This window comes from Mus musculus, chromosome X, assembly GCF_000001635.26.
Source record: "Mus musculus strain C57BL/6J chromosome X, GRCm38.p6 C57BL/6J".
Taxonomy (NCBI): Eukaryota; Metazoa; Chordata; class Mammalia; order Rodentia; family Muridae; genus Mus; species Mus musculus.
Window position 1 is genome coordinate 160,504,739 of NC_000086.7, and position 14,195 is coordinate 160,518,933.

At 40.1% G+C, this 14,195-nt stretch overlaps 1 protein-coding gene across 12 annotated transcripts in view; it reads left to right on the forward strand.

Moving 5' to 3' along the window:
• The window catches only part of Phka2 (phosphorylase kinase alpha 2), a 96,976-nt gene that overhangs the window by 2,835 nt on the left and 79,946 nt on the right, over nt 1–14,195 (forward strand). Inside the window, exon 1 of one of the 12 annotated variants that reach the window (XM_006528681.1) lies at nt 585–603. The exons of the other annotated variants lie outside the window; for them this stretch is intronic. The gene's annotated coding sequence lies outside the window, so the exon portion shown is untranslated. Of the gene's footprint in view, nt 1–584; nt 604–14,195 lie in introns of those variants that run through there. 12 annotated transcript variants of the gene reach the window in all.

Below are 14,195 nucleotides of genomic sequence, written 5' to 3' on the forward strand. Positions count from 1 at the left end.
AGACCACATGCTCCTCAGTCCTTTCCTGACCATCCTGACCCATGATGCTCCCATTCCTGGAAGGCTTGATACTGCTGCTAATTGTTTTCTGGTCTTTGGACATAATTCTGTGTTCCATTGATGTAGTCAGATGCCAAGTGCAGAGATTTAGTGCTTCTTTCTTATTCATCAAGCAAGGTCTCAGGCTCGTTATAGTATCCTTCAATCCTTGTTGAAAAACACTACTTCCTATGAGTTCTGTGGCACCTTAGGGGCACATATGTTGGTCCAGGCTTGCCTTTGCTCAGGAGCAAAACAATCACCAGAGCTGCAGAGGTGGACTTTCCTCCCCTACATTTTAATGATTAAAGAGCAGTTGTCTGACCTTTTAGTTGTATTTATTTTGGGGGTAGGTAGTCAGTGAAAAGGCCCTCATATTTTCTCCCTTTTCCTCTGGATAACCAGAATACTCCAGATAGTTCTCCTGGGAAAGTCTGTGAATCTGCAAGTAGACAATTGCACACCCCATCCAGCGCTCCCCTGCTTTTATCCTGCTGCAGCAACTATTCACTTGCAGAGGCCTAACTTGCTTAGGGCCTTGTCATCTTTTCTGAGTGGTATTAGGTAGGTCCCCTGTGTTCTGTGTGTTTTTTTTAAATCATAATAAAAAATGGATGAGGTAGGTTTCTGTAGTTTGTGCTATATTGTGCCATCTTCTCTAAGTATATGCATGTTTCTGACACATTTTTCAAGTCAATTCTTATAAGCTCTGAACTCGATTTTTATTTGTTTTTTAAGTTGAGATTAGTTTATATTGGTTTCAGAAGTTAGACATCATTTCATTAGAGTGTCAAGCTGATCGTTATTCTTCCTTTTAGTAGTTTAGTCACATCGTCTAGCATGTCCACTGATATGTTCCTGTATCTGTAAAAGAGAAGACCTTTTCCTGTATGTTATTTGACAAATCTAGAATACTTGGTGAGTGTACATTATTTGAATTTTTAAGGCAAAAAAGGAAAGACCTATGTCTATAAAATAGTCATTTAGCAAGCTTCACTTTATGAATGTACATGGAGGAGTCTCTTCAGGAAGGTATTGACATTTAGAAAGAATTTTCTCCATTTTTTTAGCCTAGATTTAAAAATGTTGATTTTAACATTTCTTCAGTAATGGTTCTGTTTGAAGGCTTCTTAATATGTGTGAAGTGTGAAATAGTGGTAAGAGAATATGAATCAGAAAATAGTAGTCAACTTTGTGTTCACAGTAGTTAGAAATTATTGAGTATGATAATTTAGAAAAAAGACTAGGGCAAAAACTACATTGAGATTAGTAACAGTGGAATTTAAACTGAAAACAACAACGTAAATAGAACATGGTATATGGAATAAATAGCAGTAGTAAAGACTAATTGTAGAAGAGTTAAAAATAATAGAATTAGCCAGGCGGTGGTGGCGCACACCTTTAATCCCAGCACTTGGGAGGCAGAGGCAAGAGGATTTCTGAGTTTGAGGCCAGCCTGGTCTACAGAGTGAGTTCCAGGACAGCCAGGGCTACTCAGAGAAACCCTGTCTTGAAAAAACAAAAAACAAAAAAACAAAACAAAAAAAAAAGAAAAAAGAAAAAAAATAGAATTAAGTCTAGGAAGTAGTATGACAGGAGACTGAGAAAAGACTGGGGTTAAAGTGTTCTGAGTCCTTTATTGCCTTAGGAGAGAGGGTGTAGGAATTATCATGTCTTTTAAGTCAAAAAGCTTAAGAGTTACCGTTAAAATAATATAAGCAAAGGGCTGAGAACTTAGTGCACTTGATAAGATGCTTGCTGTGTAATCATGAGGGCCCCAGCTCAGGTGTTAGCACTCCTGTAAAGGCCAGATGGGGTGATACATACTTATAACCCCAATACTGGGAAGGTGGAAATAGGAAGATCATGGGGGCCCCTAGTCTAATCAGTAAACTTTAGGTCCCAGTGAAAGATCTTGTTTCAGAAATCAAGGTGAGCATTGGAAAGAGTCCCCAGAACACATGTGGGCATAACAGCTTTTTCGCAATTCTTTTGTTTTGTATTTTCAGACAGGCTTTCTCTGTGTAGTCCTGGCTGTCTTGGAACTCACTCTAGACGAGGCTGGCCTCAAACTCAGAGATATGTCTGCTTCTGCCTTCCAAGTGCTGTGATTAAAGGAGTTTGTCACCACTGTCTAGCCTGTTTGTAATTCTCATATTCAAAAGATAGAGTTGGGACTCTATATTAGTCAGGGTTCTAAAGTCACAAAATTTATGGAATGTCTCTGTATATTAAGAGAAATTTGAAATGACTTAAAGTCTGCAGTCAAACTAACCCAACAATGGGCAGCTGTGAATGGGAAGTCCAAGAATCTAGTAGTTGCTCGGTCTCACAAGGCTAGGTGTTTCAGCTGGTCTTCTGTATACACTGGAATCTTGAAGTAGGTTCCAACAGATGTGCCGGCAAGTAAGTGCAAGCAGGCAAAAAAGAAGAGAGCCTTCCCTCTCCCAGTGTCCTTATGTAGACCTCCAGCAGAAGGTATGGTCCAAATTAAAGGAGTATACCACCATGCTTGGACCTAAGCTGTTCTTTACTTGGAACTTGCTCTGTCCCAGGCTAGCCTTGAACTCAGAGATCTGCTTGGCCCTGTCTCCTGGGATTAAAGGTGTGTAACACCTTTCCTGGGTCTCAGCTTTTCATGGCCTCATAAGGATCCAAAATAGCATCTAGTCATATCTCTCATCTCACAGTGAAAGAACCACAGCTGACACGATCAACATCTTCCTTCTTGTGAGCTGAGAACCACCATAAGTACTCTGGACCAAGTTTCTCAGGACCAAGCTAGGGGGGTGCAGATGAATAGTTTAAGTACCTCAGATTGCTGTAAATAATAAGTGAAAACTGTGTTCCCTGTGTGTCTTAAAATATGAAACTTGAATTCGCTGTTTCTTTAAATATTTCACTAAGTTTAGTTCTGCCATGTTACCCTTTTCATTTGTGCTTATATTTTAAATAATTTAAGGAATTGTAAGACTCGGGGTGTCACTATGTTGCCTAGGCTGGTCTGAAACTCCTAAGCTCAAGTGTTCTCCTTACTTAAACTCACTAGTAGCTGGAGTTCTGCAGGTACACACCACTATGCTTAGCTTGTCTTTTATGTTTAAGTGTGACTATTAATAGTAATATGACATAAAGAGATTTCCATTAATGTTCATAAAAGGCATGTAAAAAAGTGGATATAGATCTATTGAATATTTTGTGAAGGAAAAATATCCTGTCCTCTCTTTAGAAAAACTAGGTTTTATTCCAGGTATGCAGGGATGGTTTAATATACGAAAATCCATCAATGTAATCCATTATATAAACAAACTCAAAGACAAAAACCACATGATCATCTCGTTAGATGCAGAAAAAGCATTTGACAAGATCTAACACCCATTCATGATAAAAGTTTTGGAAAGATCAGGAATTCAAGGCCCATACCTAAACATGATAAAAGCAATCTACAGCAAACCAGTAGCCAACATCAAAGTAAATGGAGAGAAGCTGGAAGCAATCCCACTAAAATCAGGGACTAGACAAGGCTGCCCACTTTCTCCCTACCTTTTCAACATAGTACTTGAAGTATTAGCCAGAGCAATTCGACAACAAAAGGAGATCAAGGGGATACAAATTGGAAAAGAGGAAGTCAAAATATCACTTTTTGCAGATGATATGATAGTATATATAAGTGACCCTAAAAATTCTACCAGAGAACTCCTAAACCTGATAAACAGCTTCGGTGAAGTAGCTGGATATAAAATAAACTCAAACAAGTCAATGGCCTTTCTCTATACAAAGAATAAACAGGCTGAGAAAGAAATTAGGGAAACAACACCCTTCTCAATAGTCACAAATAATATAAAATATCTTGGCGTGACTCTAACTAAGGAAGTGAAAGATCTGTATGATAAAAACTTCAAATCTCTGAAGAAAGAAATTAAAAAATTTCAGGAGTCTCATGATCCTTTGTAATTTTGTCTTCCCCAACAAAGTCCACTGTGGACTCCTGGAATCTCTTTTGGAGACCACAAATCAAGACTACCAAAGATGTTATAGAGGCAGAGGAGGAGTGTCATGAGTTCTAGTCCAGCCAAGACTACTTATCAACACCCTGTCTGGAAAAAATAAATAAAAACATATAGTGTCTCTGTCACTGGAAGGCAAAACTGAAATTTCAGACATAAAAATTGGTATTGCAAATGCAAGGATCAAATAATGGGTGGGATCTATGTTGTTCCTATTCTGGTAGAACTTTGCTGGCTCTGTATCTAGTAATCTGTGGATACCTGAGACTTCATGGATCAGCCACAGGGTAGTTAATATCTCCCTTGAGTGTGAATGTGTTACATAAGTTAACACAACACCAAAGTGAATATTGATATCTCAGTAAACCCCCACTTCTTACTATAGTGACTAATGAGAGAGTAGCAAAAAAATTTAAATCTCCTAAGAGAGTGATTAGTCATTTGATAGAAGTTAAGTGACCTGGCACGGTTCCTGTACATTTGGAGGCATCTAAGATGAGTAATGGGATCTGGAATGAAGCAGCTGCCTGACTTATGTTTGTAAAACTAGAGGGGGAGGAACTAAATACACACAAAAAGAAAAAACTGAAGATTGCATACCTCTGATCTGTTAGGTAAAGCAAGAGGCAGCTCTGCCTGTGTCTGTCTGTCTCCCCCTCTCTCAGAGAAACACAAATAAAACAACCAACAAAAACCCTATTTTTTTAATGCATAGGAATATTTTGTTTGAATGTATGTCTGTGCACTAAATGTGTGCCTGGTACCCGAGTAGACCAGAAGAGGGTGTCAGTCCCCTGAAGTGACAGCATGTGCTGGGTACTGAACCTGGGTTCTCTGGAAGAACAGCCAGTGCTCTTAATTCCTGAGTCATCTGTCTAGCTCCAAGAATTCACATTTTCAGTGATATCCTCTGACCTACTTGAAGTTTAGGTATAAGTTTACAAAAGCTGGTATGTAGTGAGAATTTTGGTTTCTTGAAAAACACAGGAATACAAGTTTTTTTTTTTTAATTTTAGTTCCAGGTGTGGGGATGAGGCTGTTTCAAAGCAGCTGACTATGATTTGCCTCATGCTCTAGCAGGGGTGTGGTTTTGTCCGTTGCGGATCATATTTTTGAGTGTGTAATATTTGGAATTTGGAGGACCTTTTAGAGGATATATAAATGCTAGACTCTTGATAGAAGGGGCTGGTTGGCCAGTTGGTTGTTGGAAGTTGTTGGTTTCGGTTTGTTAAATAGTAGTGTGCAAAGAGATGAAAAGAAGAAATTAGATATCTTGACTTCAAAGATCAAACTTGCCCCAAGGAATTTGACTTTCCTAATCAGCAGGAAGTAGTTAAAGGACATCATTGACCCCTTTCCCCTCTTATTTTTCTCTCTCCTACGTAAAGTTAGGGGATTAAAAGAGTGGAAAAAGGTGGGAGAAAAAGTGCCAAGAACCAGCCTTTGCTTGGAGAGGAGTTCTGAGGTAGGGTTATCTGGGAGCTGCAAAACAAATGACTCAAAGGCAAATCGTGGGTCCAAGCTGGTAGCCTATGTTCCACTTTCCAGATTGCTTTCTCTAAGTTCTGCTTTCTCTGGAGAGCTCCACCCAGCTCTCTGTGTTCTGTTTGTGTCAGCTCTCCAAGCAGTTCTCTCTTTTATCCTAAAATATTCTCTGGATAGCTCATCTCTTGTATATAAAAAGCCCAGTCTCTCATTTTACTTATCAATCCAGTCATTTACTCTCTGTTCCCTTTTGGTTATTCTATGACTAAGCATCTCACGATTCTAGCTCTTTGGTTCTTGGGAGGCAGCAAGCACTTTTTTTCTTTTAACATTGCAAAAGAACTCAGAGATCTGCCTACCTCTGGTAAGAACAGGCAATAAGCTAGCTAGGTGAAACCCTGCCCTGAAATGACCATTTCTACCACCCCAGGGGCCTAACTGTGCTCTGTCCCAGGACAACCCAGAACTCAGGAATCTGTCTGCCTTTGTAAGCATAAACAGAGAAACACTGAGCTGGATGGGATCGCCTGCAATCAGCACTCCCTAAATCTCTTCAGAGCCTTTCTTAGTATCTTTCTGACCAATTGGCTTACAGTGCAGCTGCTTTTGTTCCTTTACATTTGTAAACCTCTCATAATTCATATTGCATCCCTGTTTTTTGAGAAATTATATATTTTTATTATAAATTTTGATTATAAATTACATATTTAGAGTTCCTTTCCATAGCTTTAAGGGCAGCCCTGAAGGTCCCAGCATTTACCATTATACTGAGACATTAGCTACACCTTTGCCTCCTGGACTCATGCTGTCTCTGATTATTATGGAATCCTTAAAACGTTAACCGGGAGGACAGTCCTTGGTCCATTATTATACAAACAAGCTGTATGCCCACAGCAGCCATCGACACTCATGCAGGCTCATACCTGCTGGCCCTATCCCAGGAGCAGGAACCAAGTTATTCCGTCCCTACCAAGGCCATGCTGGATCCAAAGGAACACACAAATAGTGAAAGGTCTGGTAGCCTTAATTACAGATACAATTATTTTAAATATGTTAAAATATATCTAGGGTCTGACAAGATGGCTCAGTGGGTCAAAGTTGCTTGCCACCAAGCCTAACAACATGAGTTAGCTCTCCCAGACCCAAATGGTGTAAGGAGAGAACACATTCTTGCAAACCGTCCTCTAACTTCTATAGGCGTGCTAATGTACATGCAATCCTATGCATGCACATATACACATAATAAATACATCAAAACATTATTCCTCACCACTCCCTTTTAATATGTTTAAAGATGGTCTCTGGAATAAAATTCTAGCACAATGAATGAATTTAATGAGTTTTGAGAATTTTGTGGATAGGATTTTCCACTTTTACTTGTTTACTTTACTAGCACATATAATAATGATGTCATGTATTTTCAGCATTTATTCTAGTCCCTTCTTAGTATTTGAGCTGTACTTTCCTTCCTCAGAACTGAGCAAGACAGACGCCCATGCACATGCACACAGCCAAAGGGAAAAATGCCACAGATAGATTTATTGAAGCCTCTAACATCCTTGGGGAAATGACATTGATAATTATTCAGTCAAGGAAGTCTCCACAGAGAAGAGAGCATGAACATGTGTATAGGCCCAAAAGTTTCAGGAATACCTGTGGATTTGGGGGGAGCTAAAGAGTGAATGCCAGGTGATTGAAAGAGCTAGCACGTGACCTCCCCTTTCTCCCTGGAGGCTGGTGGTTACCAGCCTGAGGTAACAAAGGGGGCAGAGGTGGAGGGCAACATTCAGACAGCAGTGAGTAGGATGGAGTGACCTCCAGAGACTGCTGCAGGGAGATGAGGCTATTGTTTCAGAGATAGGATATATAATGGCTTTTGGAGGATACGAGTGGAAAGGGCTAATTGCTCATAACATCAATCAAGTGGGAAGGGCTTATTGGCTATAATATAGCACCTAATTATGATGCAGGTAGGGAGCCAGAGCAGTATGTGTGTGCTGAGTTATGCAGCCTTGCAGAGAGCACTGTATAAGGTCACTTTTCAGACAAGGCCAGCCAGCTATGTTCAGGAACACTCTCCAGACAAAGATGGACAGAGACAGGGAAGCCCCACCCCCCATTTTGTGCCAAGCTCAGAAAGCCATCTAGTCATGGGGGACTGCTATCTTAATAATGAGGTTCCCTAACATCTCTTTCTGTTTTATTTTATAATGAAGGGGTGTTATCATGGACTTTAAATGCCTTATAACCTGTATCAGAGGGGTCCAGGTTCTGAGAGTGGACCATAACTTGGTTGGTGGTGATTCTAGCAGTGGTGGTAATCTGTTGTCAGAGAAATTGTATAAGGTAGGGAGGAGCAAGCATCAGAATAAAACATAGTATAAGGGCTCATGAGAGATAACTGCCAAGAAAAGAAGGGGTTATTAAAGGAACTTAATTGTTCAGTGGATTGAAACCTTGAGAACAGGTCTTTATGGAGTTTTTTTTTCTTTTTCTTTTTTGAGGGGGGGTTAGCATTGGTCTCAACAACATTTGATTCATTCACATAAAAGCAACATTCTTCCCCCAATATCAAGCAAGTTCCCCCATGTTCAGCAGTTATTAGATCCAGTGCTCTCCCATTTTCGAGCACAACCCCAGCAAGAGAGTTCATCTGTCACTGGTGGAATTCAGGACTGGGAGTTGTAGATGTCTTCCCTGATCAAGCTTGTCTCAAAAGTCTCCAGCCAGGTGATGTGTTTGGACAATGGCAGCTATTATTGCTCCTGCAGATCTAAGGGAGGTGGCAAGTCCTATTCCTGCTAGCAAGGGGATGAATATCTCTTGTTTCTGTCTGATTTGTAGCAGTAGTGCTACCTTCTCTTCCTCAAAGAGACAAACCTGTGGAATAATCACAACAGGGATACAAAATCCTGGCAGGGGGATAAGTTTATTGCAGGGGGTTATCTTTCCCTTACACCAAAGGAAGAAAAGGGGTGATGTACAAGTCAAGCTGGTGACAGTCTCATTGGCAGCACTTTGGTGGTCTGTAGGCCTAGAAGATCGAGGAGTGTTGTAGATATTTGATCAAAAGGGAAAAGTCATGAAGGTCTGGACAAGCGTTCTGTCTCTTGGTTGGCTTTATCACAGAAGTATTTGTGGGTATTGTAGCAAGCAGGGGGTGGGTGCTAGAGGCAAAAAGGAACAGAGGCATTTGGGTGTGTGGTGAACAGGAGAAAGTCAACAACATATTGAATGCATTGACTCCAGGATGCTATTGATTTTGATCCTTCCCTTTTGTTTCCTGTAGAACAATGTTATAAGTTAGTACAGGCTTAGCTGTGAGTACAAGCTATCGGTAGATACAAAGGTCAGCAGAGGGGTTGGTATCAAAGGGAGCATAAAGTTTACCCATCACCCCATTTTCCACCATTCATTCCAAGGTTCTTCAATGTTTATCTAAATGTGGTTAGCATTAAGATCTTTAGAGTGGTGTAATCTGTGGTGTGGGATGTCCCATGCTTCCTTGTTTCTAACTTACAGGTCCAATACAGACAATTCTCATATGTTTTAACATCCTTAAAATATGATGGGTCTGATTGTCAGAAAGAAAAGGAAGCAGAGTTTGGATGCTGATTATGGGGTGGATCCCTGGATATGGCAGTCTCTACATGGTCCATCCTTTCATCTCAGCTCCAAACTTTGTCTCTGTAACTCCTTCCATGGGTGTTTTGTTCCCAATTCTAAGGAGGGGCATAGTGTCCACACTTCAGTCTTCATTCTTCTTGAGTTTCATGTGTTTAGCAAATTGTATCTTATATCTTGGGTATCCTAGGTTTGAAAGGACCCAGATGTAGCTGTCTCTTGTGAGACTATGCCGGGGCCTAGCAAACACAGAAGTGGATGCTCACAGTCAGCTAATGGATGGATCACAGAGCTCCCAATGGAGGAGCTAGAGAAAGTAGCCAAGGAGCTAAAGGGATCTGCAACCCTATAGGTGGAACAACATTATGAACTAACCAGTACCCCGGAGCTCTTGACTCTAGCTGCATATGTATCAAAAGATGGCCTAGTCGGCCATCACTGGAAAGAGAGGCCCATTGGACTTGCAAACTTTATATGCCCCAGTACAGGGGAACGCCAGGGCCAAAAAGGGGGAGTGGGTGGGTAGGGGAGTGGGGGTGGGTGGGTATGGGGGACTTTTGGTATAGCATTGGAAATGTAAATGAGCTAAATACCTAATAAAAAATGAAAAAAAAAAAAAGAAAAGCAAGCAGAGAAAGAAAAAGGAGGCAACCAGTCCTTAAGTGGAGAATGGTCAGGCAAAATTACTGCTATTGTTTTGAGGAGATACAAACTCCACATGTCCTGGGAGTCACTATTTGGGCGCCAATACCACATGAGTTTGGAGTGGCAATATAAATGATTTCAACTCTGTCTGAAGGACAGTGGAGAATTTTGAGTAGGGTAGCAAAGTGAAGATTTTAGATCTTTCTGTGACTACCTCTTATCGAGTTTGGATCATAAGGAACTAGTAGTATAAGCAAGGACAACACCTAATAAAGAGCTTTATTCGTTTTGAATAGGTAGAAGAAAGAGACTGTGTATTCTCCATGCCATATCTAGTGTGTAGATGTTGATATTCATCTATGTGACCTCACTGAGTGGAGTGCAGACTGGTATACATTAGTATGTCCATGTTACCATCAGGCATAAGTATATTCTACCTTACTTTTGGCTCAGTCTTGCATTGACATTGAGGCAATTGTGCTTCTTTGTATTAAGCCCCTCGAACTGATCTTATCTTGCCTCAACATATCATCAAATAAAGTTTTTATGCTGTCTAGTTCAGTATGTAGGCATTTATTGTTGTGTTTGTCAGGATTTTTTGTTGTTGTTGTTGTTGCAGATGACAGAAGCTCACCTCAAATAGCCTTATAACACAAATGAGAGTATATTGCTCAAGTAACTAAAAAGTGCAGGAAGTTGTTCTGGTTTCAGGCATGACTGGATTCAGGAGCTCAAGGGATAAAATTTTACATTGCATGGCTTTGTTTTACTTTATTCTCTTATCAATCTTAGATTAGTTGTCTCTGTCACTATGACATATTGGGAAAATTAAAAATTTAAAAAAAGGATTATTTGACCCTAGTTTTAGAAATCCCAACCCTGCAGTCATAGCCTCATTGCTGAGGACCTATAACAGCATAGTGTATCTTGGTAGGAACAACATTGGAGCTGTTCACCTCATGGCTAAGAATCAGGGAAAAGTGGGGAGAGAGGTGCTCATGTCCTAATATCTCCTTTAAGGTCTTAACCTCAAGAACCTAACTTCCGTTCATTAAGCCCCACCTTCTAAAGATTCTACCTTCTTTCAGTAATGCCACAGGTGATGCTTTTGTTTCTGTGATTAAAAAAAAAAAAACTGGCAAAAAGCAACAAAGGGAGAAACCATTTTTATTTTAGGTCACAAAGCCAGTTTACAGCAGGGAAGTAAGTCGAAGTAGCAAGATGTTAGAATGCTTAGTCACATCACATCCTTGCTAATGAGCAGAGAAAAAAATAGATGTGTTCAAACTCACTTGTGCTTACTGACATTTCTCTACTCTTAAAAACAGCTCAGGATTTGAGGCCAGCCTGGTCTACAGAGTGAGTTCCAGGACAGCCAGGGCTACACGGAGAAACCGTGTCTCAAAACAAACAAACAAATAAATAGAACCAGCTCAGGAGCCCTGCCTATGGAAAGATGTATCTCTCATTGAGATTCTCTTCCCAGGTAATTCTAGATTGTGGCCACTTGACAAGGATAACCATCACAATTGGGAACTGAGCTTGCTAGTATGAGTCTCCTAATTCTGGAAGCTACTATGTATGAGGAAAGGAATGGGAGTAGTAGGGAATCTAACCCAGGGATGTATGTATGCTAAGGAGGTGTTCTACCACTGTGCCACATCCTGCCCTTCTTCTGTTAAGATAACATTAGCTTTGTGGTATTGGCACTCCCACAGTTAGCTGTTTGCTGTTAGAAGCTAACTGTTTTACAGTTAAGTTTTCATATACATTATGAGAGCAGGCTATGTCTCTGGGTCACAGGGTAGCTGCTGGAGTAGGGAGCAATTTGGAAGAGAAGGGAAGCTCTGTGTAAAGATTTGTTGGGATCCTGAGGGTGGGAGTACATGTGTAAAGGGAGCTGAGTCATTTCAAATGTGGGAGTGATGGGTAATAAAATTAGTTCAGCAAGCTTTAGTAAACACAGGAGCCCAATAAATAAATCCTTGTTGAATTCCATCTAGTTTGGTTTAGTCTTTGGTCTAAGTTCATAAGTGTTGTGCAGTTCTAGTGTTAGCTCAGCATCCACATTACCGAGCTTTCCTGTCCCTCCCTTCACTCCCATACCCTCTGAGGGGCAGAGTATGTCACTGTTTCAGCATCTCTGTTCTCCTATGTTGTTAAACTCTATTCCATTCTTGGCTTTTGAGAATCCTTGTGGGATTGCCAGGAGCCAAGGAGACTGACTGTGTAAACATTGTCTCTTAGCTTGGGTGAAGATTTTATCCTTTGTCTTTTACCAGAACAAAAACCTAGTGTTGAATATGTTTTAAGAGTATATGTACCAATCTAGGTAGTCATGTACCCTGGCTTCTCCGGTCACCCGCCAGCATTGTACCCTAACTCCCAGTTAAATTTCCTACCTCCTCAACCTCAGCTTCTGACCTGTTTATTGTCTCAAATCTGAGTTGAGCATTAAGCTGTATCATTTTTGAAGCAGCTCCCTGCTTACCTAAATTTCTACTTCTAGAGCAAAACCTAATTTTCCCAGTTGAATCATTCCCATAGTTTATGCTCTGCATGTTTAACTGGCTTCTTCAGAGTCCTAGGAACTCAGCAGAAGAGCATGCATGCTAATGGAACACTCTCTAGTCAATGGTAAGCATCTAGTGTTAGCTGGGCATATTACAGGTATTTGTAGAAATAGGATGTGTACTTTAAGTATCTTTGGAAAATATTTCATTCTATAAGTCAGTAGAGCCAGCACATTCATTCTATATTTATTCAGTATCTAAATGGGCCAGAGTTTCACTAGAGCAGTAACTTTATCTTTAGGATGCTTATACTATGGGATTGAAGTATAAGATTGTATCAGAAAAACTAGCCAATGTGCATGGTCAGAATATTCAATATAGTTGAGAAGGCAAATTGGTCTGCCAGTATGAGATTTCAATTGAAGTCCATTTTTGCCTGTTTTTTAAAAGGGCTTTCCCTTCTCCTATGGACTACTTTTAGATCTTTGTCAAGACTCAGTTTGCTATATTCCCATGGTCTTGATTCTGAAGTCTAGTCTGTTCCATCCATCTGTGTATCTGTCCCTCTACCTTTTGTTAGATCACACATATTTAGGATTGTTACACCTTTATGGAGAACTGACTGTTGTGGGTAGTTATCTGTCTGCCCCACTGCCGTGAGACTGGACAATATTTTAGACACGGGCTCCTCAGTATCATGTGTTCCTAGACGAAAACAGTGAAGTCACATCTGACTAAGGGTAATTACAAATCATTTATGAGAAAGAAATATTTGGCATTTAGAAGCCAGTGAAATTTCAGTACTCTTTATTACCAGAGCATTACCAGAGCATAGGGGGTCAAGCCCTGGGATTAATGTAGTCTAAACCTTTGAGCTTTGTTCTTTTTTTCCACAAATTTCCATTTCAAAGGAAATGGAAAATGGAAAAGAGGCAAATCAATGACTTGGTGCAAGGCTGGACATTCTTTTCCAAGGTACACAGGGTTTGGTAGAGTAAGGCAGAGAAAGATTTCTACGAGTGAACACAACTGCCTGTGAACACAAAGCTTGGGGGCTGGGGCTGAGGCAAGACGATGCTGAGTTTTAGACCAGCTTCAGCTACGAAGTGAGACCCGGCCTCAATTTTTTTTTAATTAGCAGTATTGTCAGTAATTTATCTGAGGACCCCCAGACCTTCTTTTTAAAGTTACAATAGTGGTTACATGTGAATTCTCACTGAATTCTTCTCCTGACAATGTATCTTTTTCTCAAGTTATGGGTACATAAAAAAGAAATAACATGAATAAGACTGTTTCTTTCATTAACATTATTCCAAAGTGCTTAATACATATTAATTTATTTAATCTTCACAAACAGCCTCACGAAGTAGAGGTGTTGGTATAATCCCCACTTTACAGATAGATACTGAAGTCATTTCTTCAAGGTCACATCTGTTTTGTGGTAGAGTTTTGAACAGACAGTCTAGATCCTGTGGTCTTAACATGATACATGGAAAGTTGTGTTAACAGTGCCTCATAGAAAAGTAATGGGAAGTTAGCTAACGGAAGAGCAAATCCAGCGCCCCTCCCAAAAGACAGAGGAATACAATAAACCTAAGAGTGGTAGTGCAGTATGACTTTACACCCTCTAAACTGACAAGGAGTTGAAAATGTTAAAAAGTTATGTACAGGAGGAATATTTATTTAAAAAAATATGTACACATAGAACCTGTCCACAGTCGTCATTATTTTTAGAGTTACTTGCAAATATGAGTGTTGAGATACAGAGCTGAAATTGGTTATCTTTAAGATGCTAGCATGCTAGCTGTGAATTAAATTGATGCTGAAACAACCATCATTCTGAACATTAAGCAAAAGCCAATATTATGATAAGATTTGTGCT